Source organism: Uranotaenia lowii, chromosome 3 (genome assembly GCF_029784155.1).
Source record: "Uranotaenia lowii strain MFRU-FL chromosome 3, ASM2978415v1, whole genome shotgun sequence".
NCBI lineage: Eukaryota > Metazoa > Arthropoda > Insecta > Diptera > Culicidae > Uranotaenia > Uranotaenia lowii.
Window position 1 is genome coordinate 125,641,828 of NC_073693.1, and position 15,013 is coordinate 125,656,840.

A 15,013-nucleotide genomic window follows, 5' to 3' on the forward strand; every position below is an offset into this window, starting at 1 on the left:
GTGGACTTCCATATGACGTAATGTGGTGTTTGCCTATCCGAGGTTTGCGGCGGTACGTAGTAACATATTTGCCGCCTGCGGGTCCGACACGATAGCAGGCAACCTGGTGCAGAAGGATGTGTACGGATTCCAACACTTGGCATGCGGTCAGCGATGGGTTCACCCGGATCATGACTGCCTTGCAGAGGAGTTGGAATAAATGGCAGTCCGCGAACGGTGTAGGATGACTCCATCGACGGGGAGCATCTGAGTAGTGTACGTCCGATCCCTTGGTCGAAGCTACGAAGATAAGGCATCATCTCCTGCGTAGCAAGGGTCAGGGGTGCGCCGCGATCGTGTGTAGGATATCCAAACGCCGGGAGGTATCCGAGTAGTGTCGCTTCCTAAGGGGGAAACTGCGGGGATAAGACTTTACCTTCCTCGTAGCGATCCTCGCAGGAAGAGGGTTAATCACTGTCGAGGGATAACCACGGGTAGAGTGGCTCTCGATGCCGGGCAAGCCTCTCGAGTCGGTGTAGGATGTCGTCACTGTCGGGAAACATCTGAGATGTAACGTTCAAAGTCCTGAATGTGTGCCGTGACAGGCGCGATTCTAGGACAAGCTGCTCTCGATCCTGCACACGATGGGCAGAAAAAGCCGCGTGCCGAAAATCTTAGGACTGCCAGCCAAAGGGAGAAAGAAGACTGTTGACAACGGTCGGAGTAGACTGACTCCACCGACGGGAGGCTGTCGAGTACTGTGCGTCCGACCCCACGGTTTGAATCTTCAAATATAAGGCAACATCTTTTGCGTAGCGGATGCCGTGAGGATGCGTTCGTGCGTAGAATGCTCAACCTTTGGGGAATATTCGAGTAGAGCGGTTACAACGACCGAAGCTGCGGGGATAAGACTTGACCTTCTTCGCAGTGGAAATCGTTAAGAAAGGGTTATTCCACGATCGGGGAAAACCCACGGGTAGAGTGGCTCTCAACGCCGGGTGAGCCATTTGAGTCGGAGTAGAAAGACGTCTTCGTCGGGAATCATCCGAGTCGCTGCGTTAAGTCTCACGCGTGTGCTGTGACCGGCGCAAGGTGACAAACCTCGAATCCTGGAGATAAGAGGTCGGGCTTCGAGTCGTTAGAGGAGAGGTCGGGCTTCGAGCCGTTAGAGGAGAGGTCAGGCCGAGCTCATAAGAAGAGGTTTGTGTGGTCAACCCCTAGTCTTTATGATAAGGGGTCGGGTCACGAGTTGTAAGAGGAGGTATCAGGCCCTTAATCAACAAGAGGAAGGTTATAAGTGGTCACCTCGAGTCATTACGAGTAGACGTCGGATCTCGTGTCGCTAGAGGAGAGATCGGGCCTTGAATCGCGTAGAGGAGAGGTCAACCTCGAGTCGATGCAAAAAGGCGTATAATCTCGAGTCTTTTGAGGAGAGATCAGGCCTCGAGTCGCGAAGAAGATAGGTTCGTGTGGGAATCTCGAGTCATTGCTAGGAGATGTCGGTTCTCAAGATGCTAGAGGAGAGTTCGGACGTCGAGTCGTAAGGATGAGATTTTTTTCTGAAAGTGGTCTCGTCAATGAGTATTGCCTTGGAGCGCACCAGCGTGAATAGACCTCCCACTATTGAAAAATAGTGTGTTAAACATTTAGAGGTGGGAACCAGGTCTGCGGCCCCAGTTCAGGGAGTAGGAGGTATACACGGAGTTTATCATGAGTCTTCCCATTGTGCTCATGGACCCAGAGTAGCAAACTGGGAGGACGCGGTGGCTATCCGTGCCTTGGAATACAATCCGTAAATAGGGATTTACCCCCTGGGTTATCAACTAGGGTAAGTGAGCCCTATTTTGGCATGGTCCTTTTCTTGGCATGCCAACATGTCTTTTCATGTTGTTTAGGTCCAAATTGAGCTAAAAAAAAATTTGAATATGTTTTCGTTGCAAAGAAAATAATCTGTTTCAAATCTGTGCTTATCGAAATTTTCGATTGTTTGTACTTTATTAAAGTAGTTAATTTTTTTCGATCTGCATCCGAGGCAATAATGTTGGAAATCACCGAATGAAAATCAGATCACTTTTCTAGTGCAACTGTTAAATTCACATGCGATTTCAAACTCGGACATTCATTTGAAAAATTTGCAATAAATACTCATGCCTCCAGTTTACTCGGAAAAAAATCTAAAAATACTAGAAAGACAAAAAAATGAATATTTATTTAGGTTTTGAATAAAAATTTAAAACTAATTTTGTTCCTTTTCTTGGCATGCAACTTCAATCGAAATACACCACCAGTGTTGGAAGCTGGAAAAAATACATATTCATTTAAGAGGTATTTTTGGGCTGATGTTTTCCCTAAAAATTCATTTAAAACTACGCACAAATGTTTTCATACTATTGTATGTTGTATGATAAGACCGTTTCTATCAACTTAAGCTTCGAAATAAATTGAAGGACATAAGTGATTCGACAAACTAAAAGTCAAATCCAAGCATTGAAAATGCAAAAATCGTTATTTGGGAACCATGAACCGAAGGTACATTGGTATGCGTGCGAACAGCATTTGCATTACAGTCTGCCGAGCACGTGGTCTCCTACAGAACACAGTGGTTCGAAATAAAAAAAACTAAGTGAAATTAACTAACTTGCAAGACTTAAGATGTTTTTCTTATCTAAAAACGGTTAGATCGATGAAAATTTATGACTTTAGTTTATAAAATACATAATCTATTGAGTTTTGGAATCGTTTTCTATTGCTTGGGAACCATATACTCAGATTTCTATTCTATTCTATTCTATATTTTTTATTTATAGAGGATTTTAACCAACTTGGTAATTCGTCCTCTTATACTCAAATTTATTTTTTTGGATTTTTGTTCTAATTTTTTTCTTGGAAACAGAAATTGGAAGTTCAGGAATATATCGTTTTCTTTCCAATTTTTCCTTAAATATTAAATGTGAGTCGAATTAAAAAAATGTTTTAGCAAGGTTTACATTCTAACATCTATTTGGCGTGTCAAACCACTGCGCAACACCCCGGGCATGCGAGATGGCTCTTGCTAGAAGCTCATAATCTCAGCTAACAAATTCAAAAGGGCAAAATTTCAAAATACCATTCAAGGAATTTTTCAATTTCTTACTTTATGAAGCCAAACTCTACAATATGAAGATAGTTGTTTGGTAGTGAAAACAACCCTATGTGTCGCAATCGCAAGTCTCCTAGAGTATCTTTTTGTTCAGTTTAGAAAGTTTGCTTACAAATCATGTTAGTTTACTAATCTAAGTTTAGATTTCATCAAAGGAATTCATAAAAAAGAGAAAGTTCAACCCACTCGCGGACATAATTCGTTTCTGAATCGGTCCCCCTGATGAAGGTTTGGTTGTCATTCATAAACCAATGATTCTTGTTCGTACACAAAAATTCTGAAACAACCTGAGGTGTTTATAATCTATTCTATTTTGTTTATTTATATAGGATTTTAACCATCTCGGTCATTCTTCCTCTCGGTGTTTATAACCATCACTTTGTTCCCTCTTTGTTCTTTGCTTCCCTTCCAACCAAATTTCATCAATGTTTTCAAAAGCAGTTTTGTTGTATGAGTGAAGCCCGGTGTTCCATCGTCGCATAGAACTTTACGCTCAGCTGACGTCATTCTGTCAGTGGCCTTATACTCAGAATAGCCAACGATTCTGTTAACTGTCAACTGAGCATTGTTGGTAAAGATCTATTGCACATTGCTGGTGGCCAAGAATTGAATCATCGAAACGGCAAATAAATGGTACGGCGGCCAAGTAATTGGAGCACCGCAGTGAGTACTTTGCACGCATTTTGCTCACATTATTGAAAGTTCCATAAAGAAAACATATTTTTGTTGAACTCTAAGCAAGTTAGCAAGTAAATTTTTCAAAGGATGTTCTATGATGCACTCAACAGGAAGGTTGGAACGTTGAAAAAAAGGGTAAACCATGCCTTAGGTGCCAAGGTCGGGTACATTTACCCTAATAAAAAAAGGCAATCTTCTTACAAATTGTTTGCCGTTGTTTAGACACCCATAAATTTGCAATGGCGAGCTATATCTATAGCCTTATAAGGCTTGAATACAGATAGATAATTTTAGCCTCCAGACCATGTCGAATTTTGCCCACTTGCCTACATGCTCACAATTTTGATTAAATTTGAATTCCAAATACCAGCAAGGCAAACATAAAAAAATTCTAAACATCACGATGCATCTTGTACGTAAATTTTGTCGATATCAGTTTCACTTGGCATTACAAATCTTATTTATTTTAATTTTTTCATTACTTATTTGAAATATAGGGTGTCCCATTATATCTAAGCACTATTTGATACAACCCTGCTCATTCCGGATGACGTTTAAACAGCTGATTTCTGCTGTATAATGTTGTTTACAGTTGAATTTCAAACTCTGTGTATATTTTTCGTGAAAATGATAAATATTTACCGGAAATAGATCAAAAATATCACGCACAAATGGTGTACATTCTTCAAAATTTCCCTGAGTTAGTAGGCAAAAATGTAAAAGTAAGCATTCGAACGGTCCGAAATGCGATTCGAAAGCATGAAGAGGGAAGCAGTTTCGTGTAAAAAATAAATGTGAGCGGATACCGGGTCCGGTGGACAAAACATTGGCCCGGAAAGTCATGCGTGCTTACGCCAGGTTGAAGACTGCCTCAGTTCGGACGTGGCTAAAAATTGGGATCCCTTCGCTGCACCGTCCATCATGCCAAGGTGAGATTGGGTCTAAAGAATATGAGAAACAGAAGAAACCATAGCGGAGTCAAAAACGAGCTGCTTCTAAGAGCTCGTAAGCTATCCGGGTGACACTGATTATTTATATGTATCTGAATCCAAAAAGTTCACACATATAGAATAGGGGAATTGAAATTAACAAACGGTAATATTGTAAATCATTTTATAATTAATTTAATTATTTTTTGAAAAAATCTATTGTAGATCTGAAGATGGTTGAAAAATAACAGTTAATCGAAACGTAAAAGAACAAAATACGTAAAGGGCGAACACGAAATTATTCCGACACATTCAACAGGGCATAACTGTTTTACCATTGGGTAAAAATCAGTGATTGAAATCCTCACCAATTTTCTCATCAGAGGCATTCAAAATACACACTTTGAGGCCTCGCATCAGCGTTGCCAGATTGAAAACCGCTCAAGTCCGTAGATTTGACGAAAACCGAAAAACGTACTGATTTCGGCAAAATAAAACTTGATGACCTTTTTTTTTTTTTTTGGTCGTCAGGTAGAATTTTCATTTATCCGCAGAATCCCTTGAATTTATGCGATTATCCGTAGAAAATCCGTAGGAAATGCTGAAAATCCGTAGATTTAGAGCATCAATCCGTAGCTCCGTAGAAATGCTGAAAATCCGTAGAACTACGGAGAAATCCGTAGATCTGGCAAGGCTGCCTCGCATAGCTATACAGGAGACGATACATATACATTCATTCAAACCTCCCCCCATGAGGAGGATCTGCTCTGAGAGACACTATCCGTTTGCTGCCCCGAACGAACTCTCTCAACGTTCGGTTGCTACATGATGCATGAAGAAGACGAGGCACACATACTCATTTACGTTGTTGAATTTGAATAACTCGAGCCGACCGCAAAGGTTGAGGCAACAACAAAAACAACCGAACTTATTGCGTTGCACGGCCCGCAACGTATGGTGAAAGAGGGGGGAAGAAAAAGAAATGAAAAAACTAGCTGCCTGCGTGCGGTTGCTGTGCAATAATAGCAATAGCAGAAAAACCTCACGCATTCGATCCAGGCACAAACGAGGAGACTCGGGTTTGCTCTGCCTTTTGAATTCGGTTCCCTCAAGGTTGTGACAGGAGATGAGTGAGAGCCATTCGTTTGGTTTTTTGGATTCGCTGCCTCGAATGTATATTGCTTCATGAAGGCGGCCATGTTGAGAGCGTATACATCATCGGTTTTGTCGTTTTCGCTGCCTCAAAGCAACCTTTGCTTCCGAGTAAAGCGTTGAGCGAGAGATGGTTGATCAACTCATGCTCAGCAAAATTCAATCACTGGTAAAAATCAACCATTTTTGCACACTTTCTTATTAATTTGTATTGTTTACATGATGTCAAACTCGAAGTCGTGTTTTTCGATTCAACAAAAATGGAGGTGAACCAACGAGAGTCGAGAAAACTAACTCTTTCCAAACACCTGGACTTTCCTTACCTGTCACACCGGCAGTTGGGAAAAATGTTGAACATTCACCATTTAACCGTCTCCAGAGTGTTGAAGCAGTTCCAGGAGCGGTTGACGTTGGACCACGGCAAAGGAGCTGGAAGAAAACCGGGATCAGAGAACAAAAAGACGGAAGAAAAGGTGAAGGAATACAAAAAAATAGAGGATATTAAAGTTTCATATGATCAGATAAACCAGTGGTTTTTAAAGTGGTCCCTACCATCCCCTTGGAGGCGTAGAGAGGCGCGAATGACAGGGCTTAGGGTGGCGGTGAGGTTATCTCAAAATTCACATGTTAACGAATAAGTTGAAAGCTATGGCTATGGCAACTATGACATGATATTTCGAGACTCTAAACGCCAAATTATTGACACGTTCAAGGTTTTAAAACCTCTTTTAAATCACGAATTTGAGAAGCAAATTTTCTCCTCTGTATCTCAATGGATTTCTTTAAGCACCTCCTGCGTAGTTTTCCGCTAGAGAGATACAAATCTGCCATCTGTCGTATTTATTAAAAACCTTTTTATTTTTATCAGATGGCGGTACTGAAGCAAATTAGGTTAGGGTGACATGAAATCATTTAGATCAATCAGATCAGTTCAACTGTAAATTGAATGCTACACCCACAATTCAGCCTCTGTGCCAATGGCGGCATCATTGGTACAAGACATCATTGGTACAAGAAGATAACGCGACCTGTGCTGATTCGATTTGCTCCCACCGGCATTAAACTCCCAAGGACCCGAATTGCGTATGTCTGAAAGAAACAAAATAAAAAAGAATTCACGTCCCTCCCTATCGCATCACAAGACGAAGAAGGATAGAAATAAATACCGGCCAACACCAGGCAGCCAGCGAACCGAGCACTGTGCGTGTGAATGTAGCAAAAGCAGCAACAAAAACATCCTTCTAATTCAATCCCTTCAATCCACCGGCAAACAACCACGGCCAAGCTGTGCGTGTGTATGCAGTAAAAGCAACAAAAAAAACACTGCTTCAATTCAATCTACCGGCAAACAACCCCGGCTAAGCTGTGCGTGTGTATGTAGCAAAAGCAACAACAAAAACATTCCTTCGATTCAGCAGCAAACAACCAACGGCCAAGCTGCCCGGCCCGGATTGATCGGTGACAGAAAGCCTATGACAAATATCCCTCATCCTGCATGAAGCGTGAATAGTACACTGGTTAAAATGCCGGACTGGCAAGACGCTTTGATTGGTAATTTGAGTTCGATTCTCTCTACGGCGCTGTGGTTTTAATTTTTATTTTCTTGTTTCTGGGATGAATTATCCAATAGGAAATAAATCCCATAAAATGTTTTTCTTGTTTCGCTTGAATGTAGTGGTCATCATTTTGGTTTGGAGCCGAGTCCTTATGCCAGTTACGGTTTTTCAAACATATCGTTTTCGGCACAGTGCACATTTCAGCGCATTATCGGCACAGAGATATGCTAAATAGGCATTGGATTTTTGCAACCTCTTCTATGGGTGTAGTAAATTGATCAAATGACTGGCCATAACATTTCAGTTAAACTGTTGAAAACTGTCAAAATAATACAACAATACAAAAAACTTCTCAGATGTTCCAACTGACATTCAGCTATATTGAAACAATGATAATGATTTTCAATTAAGCTATTTTTTCATATGTTTATCAATCAATTTAATATATTTCTTAATCGATTTCAAAATTTTCCAACATCGACGGTTTTTAGGACGTATAACATTCTAGATTTCCCGATTTTATCCGGGCGTGCCAAAATATTCAAGGAAAATGTCGAGACGAGTCCGTATCAGCCCGGATTCCCGGATTTTATTACAATGGTCCGGTTTTTGCACGCATGTATTCACATAATTTGTTGAATTTACCAAAAAAAATCAATTGTGTAATGATTTGTTTTAACTTCTGATCCGAAATCGAATATTTCATAATAATTTTCATCAAAATTAATAAGAACTTTGAACATTGAACACATTTGATGTGTTCTACGAAAAAATAAAAGCACAAGTTTCTTCTATCTTTTCCTGATTTTGTTTGAATAATGGAAAAATTTTGCTCTGATTTGACCGGATAATAACCGGATTTGTATTTGAAAATTTTAAATGGAATGCACGGTTTTTCACCCGTTTTTGAAAAAAAAAAGTTCTGGAAAGCATAACATAAAATTCCATTGTTTTTCGCACCACTCGCACTCGATTCATTAAGACAAGCACGCGCATAGAATCGCTCGATCAGATAATTATTTTTACTTTGTCGAAAAAAAATCAATTTCAATATGAATTAAAACCTCATAAAATCTGCCAGCCTAACTTTTCATGTTTACTTCATGCCTATCCTTGGCACTCATTCTTGTTTATTATGAAAATAAAACAATTCCTGTGGTAACTATGGCAACTATGGTAACGCACTATGAGAGATTGTCATACATGCAAACGGATAAACTTATATTAATTGGAGTTTTGGGTTTATCAACGCTTTTGTTTGTACTTCGAAATAACCGTCCGCTGAGTTTTAATAATAATCAAACAAAACAAAAAATCGTAGTTTCATTCAGCTAGGAGGTTCTTCAAACCTTTGATTATTAGAAACAAAATTTTCTAGTTGTATATACGTTTCGAGCTACTCATAGAGTAGCTTTTGTTTGATTTATATTAAAATTCACCGAAAAATTTCGAAATACAAACATGTATTGAAATGTTTTCAACAATTTGACTGTCATTTCTTTTGATGACGATCGCAAGATCAAAAGGTTATATATACTTCACGATAACATTTTGGAAATTAGATAATAAAATTTAATTTTTTTTTTTGAAAAATGGGAAAAATAATACATGTATTTGAGCGGAACTCAGGCCCCTATCTTTTCAGTGGCTGCCCTTTTATATTTCAAACACTTCTAGACAGCTCTAAGTTGTAAAAAAAAAAAACACGTTTGAAAAATTCGAAAATATAGGTAGCCCGTTAGGATACCTAGTTTAAAAGTCAAAGACGGGTGACCTGGAAATCTGGAAAACTGATCTGATCGTTTCATAATTACTTTTCATAGACTGAGAAAAAACTTAGACTGGTGAAATTCTAAAAAAGCTTCAAATCTTGAGATCGGAACTGAACTTTCCAGAACTTGTTAAATATCCACGTAAAACATGAAAAAAATCAGCCGGAATCATTTTTTTCTGATTTCCTTCATTTTCTCATAATTTGTATTCTTATTAGTGACTCTGAGATCCCAACACTGTATTTTCTAATAGATTCACGTTAACATCAATGCATTGTACGTAGAATTTGTTTTGTTATCAGTGATCATAAATTTGCCTTGTTACATTTATCAAACATATATATCTTTGAATTTTTCCTCATTTCTCAATATCTTAAGAATGGAAGAGTTCTGAAATACGAGCTTTTTACAAAGTGTCTTCTTCCTAATAAAAAATTAATTGAAATTTTTTTTCCGATTTTTGTCCGCGTGAGTTCTTATAGTACAACACAGTGCCATGTTTTGTTGATTTTTCTGTGTTTTCTATGTTACTTTGATCATGAGGTTTGACAGCTCTGAGCGCTAGTGGCGACTCTACTCGGAAAATTAGCTTTTTCCATCGATCCATTACCGACAAATATTTTTTTTTCAAATTTTGACAGGTTTCAGTCAGATACTATCTGTATTTTGATCTTTGTTAGTTTATTTAGGGTTATTTTTAAAAACATCAATTAGTGATGGAAATGTTTGAAAATCTTTAAAGTGTATTGTTTCGGAAAGTATCCTGAACAGAAAATGCTTACGAATAGCATCTGTGTTAAAAAACGTTAATGATTTGGTAATAAATTTCTGGAATTATAACAAAAAATGATTCTGACCAGCCTAGGGAGCTTAGACTTTAAATGATGTTGATCGCCAATTCGTTCATCAATCGACCTCAAAATTTAATAGTGCCATTTTCCATGGTTTAAATTAATAACTCTAAGTTATTACTAAATTGTCGGAAATCGGTTAAAACTATTAAGGAAAGTACCTATGTTTAAAAGACCCTTAATTACTTATAACATTTAACTGGATTCAAATTCGATATAAAATTAAGTTGTTAAGGTTTCATAAATATGTTAAAGTTTTATATTTGTATTTTCCAGAAACTTTACTATTATATTTGAATGCTATTTCACCAAATTATCAATTTTTATTTTGTTAACAATAATGGCAAATTTCATTGAAGCAGAATTTTGACAACCAAAGTTTTAGTAGGCGTTTTGTTTCGTTAGACAAACTTATTGTTTTAATGTTAAAGGAAATTTATATATTATCAAATTCTGTCGAGGTTTGAAGCAATATAAAATTCGAAAGAATTTTAAGATTTGTCTTAATAACATAAAATGCCGAATGCTTAGGGTTTCCAGCGATGTCAAGAATCTTTTATTAACTTTTTTTTAGAACTTGCTTTGTGCGGGCATTGAGCTAGAAAATGTAGCAAAAGTGGTCGACGAATTAAAAAAAAAGTTTTAAAACCACTGATTTAAACTGATTTAAAAACCTAATTTCAACTGATAACTTCGCTGCCTTGGGCAATGTGAACTACGTTTTAGCCCTTGAAAAGCTTGGAAGTTGAGTAAATAAATATCTGATAATCCTTACTGAATAGATTTTTGTAGACACCGAATCGAAGATCTTGAAAATATTTTTGCATGGTGAAGTTTTCAATATGTGCCACAAGTCTCAAAATTTCTACCACTTTTTCCCAACACCAGTTTACTTGCTCTTAGACAAACTATAGTAAAATTGAAATAATGAAATTGCATAAGACTTCAAAACTCCAAAATCGTATGGGTATTTTAAACTGAAAAATATCGCATGTACCTTATGCCTTATCGAGATGTGGTTTTGTATTAAAAATGTCTCTACTTTTTAAACATTATTATAAGTATACCAATACACTTATTAATAGGGTAGTTCACATTTTGTTAACTTGTAACGTCAGTCACCCTGACAAATTTTTAATGAGAAAGTTTTCGTCTTTTTTTCTGAATCACCCATCAAGAAAGTTTTTTTTTCATCTTCTGTATTGCTCTAAGGAAATCATTATCATTTTAATTACACACCCTACAAAGATTGCAATAAATTATGAAATTAAAACCGGACGCTGCTCCGAGTGAGTCCTCTTAGGTATGCATTGAGATTATTTGCTTTATCGCGCCTTTGGAAGGTGTAAAATGCTTCAAGATATCATCATGTCGCAAGCTACATAAATTGCACTTCAAGGAGTTTGAAGGTTGAGTAGGGGAAAATGTCCTCGCTGAGAACGAAGATGAAATGAGATAGTTTGGCACAGTTCCGGCACGAACGGAAGCCACGAGGGAGCGTTAGAGTAAGGGCTACACGAAAAAAAAAAGAAACACCACGCGGACATGAGAAACAACTCGAGACCTAGTCGAGTCCGAAAGACGGATGATGGGCGGATGGAAGCTAAACAGGGCAGCTTGAACAAAAACCGGCACCTTCCTTTTTGGCGGAGATTGAAACGAACCACGCCTTTCTCGAATCGGTTGTCCCTTTCCAGGGTTTCAGTTCACTGAAGGCTCTCACTCTTCCTCTCTACTGTTTTTGCTGTTTCTGCTGCTGTTGTTGGTGTAGTTTTTTTTTTCTTCTCATTATTTCGCATCCAAGCTATCCAAGCAAGCAACATCTCGCGTGGCCAAAGTGTACGCCTACAATCGGGCGCACATGTCGTCGTCGTTCTTATTTGTCCGTCTCGCGTTTCATGTTTCGACTTCAAGAGGAGATGGATGATGGCCTTTGATGGATTGCGGCTGGACGCCTCATGGCATGGATGGGTGGGTGAAAGCTGATGATGAGAGTGAGTAGTTTGTGGTTAAAAGCAGCGGCTTCAGAAGAGTGATTGTGGCTGCGAGTGAATTTATTCCAGTCCCATGAAGAACGAATGATGAAGGATTGGTACAGAGTACTAACGAACAACATTGTAGCAATTGTAGAAATAGGACTAATGCTGTCTTGATAATTACAAATACGCTAGATTGTTGTATTTTTGAAGACTTTAAAAATATTTTGTACCTATCTATTTAGATAAGAAATATATAAGAAACCAAACTTGACAAAAATGTCAAGTCCCTAAAGTAAGAAAGAAATGAAAAATATAATTTCTTAAGTTCATCAATCTCACCATATTTTATGAAATTCTATAAAAGCACTGTAGGTTCAATGATCAAAAATCAAATGATTCTTAAGTAATCTGTGAACATTTCAACATCAACTATTCTTTTTTAAGTTAGTTATTAGAAAACAAATATAAAATTCGATTAAGTTTCTGGCTATGTAACTGATCCAGAGAGAGCGCATTGCACTATGAGACTAATGACAAAAAATTAGATTAATGACAAATTTTTTCCTGAATGGTTTATCTATTTTGTGCTTTAGGACCGATTTTAGTTTGGAGAGGGCTGAAAGGAATTGATTGTGAGAAACTTTTGAGTGAGATTACGGTGAACCATAAAAATTGATTTCCTAACTCGTATTCCTAATGAAAGCATTTAGTTCATAAACAGGCATGAGTATGTTAAGTTTAATTGTGGCAAAAATGATCTTCTACCGTCAAGTGCTTGTTTCTCATGAACATTCCTAGTATCTTTCCCCAACATAACTAATTACCCAGCAAACATAAAATAGTATTTGAAAAGAAATCTCAAACCATTAAAAATGTTAATGCGAATCGCAATTCGTACCAAAAAAGGAAATTAGTTTAGCTTAGCTAAGCTTAGTTGTCTACTCATATCCATCTTAAATCATTGAACTTGAAGTGCTTAGATATGAGCATTCATTTCAAACTTCGGAAACATATGTGATTAGACTTTGTTCAACTTGCGAACTTCAAATACCATGATCGCTGGCCTGGCTAAGCAGAACAAATTCTACTTCGCCAATGGTTGCTACTCCGTGATTGATCGAGGCCATCAGCTTTGAAGGGCTAAAAGAATGATGCCTGGGACTAGTAGTTCATTCACAATGCAAAAAACTCATGCTCTCCCTTTGAAAATAATCAATAACGGCGCCGGCCACGTCCTAGTAGTCAATGAGGAATGAAGGAGGGATTGTAATAAACCACCTTTTGTCTCTTTGTATTCCAACGAATAATTTTGACAAATTCAGAAACAAAGGTTAGTCAATATCGCCTATATACTATAGAAACAAATCTATTTTTAAATATCCAAGAGAAGGGTTTTGTTAGTAGGGGAAAGGTTATAGATCAGGATCCATTTTGATGAATGGTGCGATCGAGTTTTCCTACACATCCTATGCTCCAAGAATTACCTTAAGGAAGCTCCTACTTCTATCTTTGAGGCGAGGATAAGAAGTTTAATATTAAGGTAACTATTTGATTAAATTTTCTTCAAACTAACTGGATTTCCTTATTCTTGTTCCTGAAACACTAAGGTGTTTTCGAAAACGAATTTCTAGATTAAAAAAGCTTCTATCAAACATCGAAGAATATTTATAAGAAAATATTTAGTATAGAAATTTTTTGTTCCTTTTGATTTGAATAAGATCGTTTTTGGAAACTCATCAGTGCAATTAAACTCGTTGCCTTATATTGATTTCACGATTGAAGATAATAAATCTACCAACAAAGTTTTTTTTTCAACTAATTGGTGCATTTTTGGTCAAATCTTTTTGCTATGGTTCATTCTTGTACACAGATTTCTGAGCAATCGGATTTTATTTGGCATCATTGTATTAATCGCAGCGCACTAAATTGGACTGCGCGCTCATGACTGCGACATTTGTGCGAACTTCCACATTCGTGCGACCTGTCAAATCAGTGTAAAGTCTGTTGGAGTTCTACACGCTAACCTCTTTTCAGTCAACCTATGTACGGATTACTGCGACTGCAAAACATTCCACGAAATCCAATTTTCAATGAAAGAGATAATATATTGTGTTAAATTTAATTGATAGCCAAGCATTTAAATCGTTTTCTTGAACTCACCTTTTTTTGATAAAATAAATCTAATGTGTGTTTTTAGACTAACTAATCTGATTGTTGGGATTATTTTGATCTTGCAATGTTGTTTTTATCGATCCTACTTAAGACCTTATATCGATGTTTAGACCTTATCTTGAACCTGATACAAATATGAATTTATGTCTGTTAGAGTTATTTGGTGCAATTGCTTCTGAAGATTTGTGCTCTCGTTCCATAATTTTAGATCCAGTTTTAAATGATAACTTCTCAGATAATGATTGGAAAAGCATAAATTGTTACCAGAAAAAAAAATTATCGCAAGCCTATATTACTTGGGCAATGATACAAATACAAAGCGATTTTTACGAACTTATCAGTAAACCGAAAAATAATGTCGGGAAACGATCAAATATTTTGAAATTTAGATGATATAGAACCTTTACCAATTTCTCATAAAATATGTTAATCACAATCTTTGACCGAAAACTTTTTCTGAAGTGAAAGAATTAAAATAAACGTCCATTTGCACCGACATGTCGCGACATTAAAAAAAAATAATAAAATAATTTAAAAAGCTTCGATCGAAGCGACATTCAAAAAAAATCAATAAAATAATTTAAAAAGCTTCGATCGCATATGCCATGAAAATATTCGGACACTTGAAAAATCGGTTGAAAACATTGAAAACAATTTTTTCTCCGTTTGTTTTCGATACATCTAAAGGACACTTGTAAGCGATAAACTGTTGCCCAGTTTGCCATAATCTTGAAGTTAGCTTCTCCGGAAAGCTATCCCGGCCCAATTTCATTTCAATCAAATCCGGTAAATTTGGATTCACAATT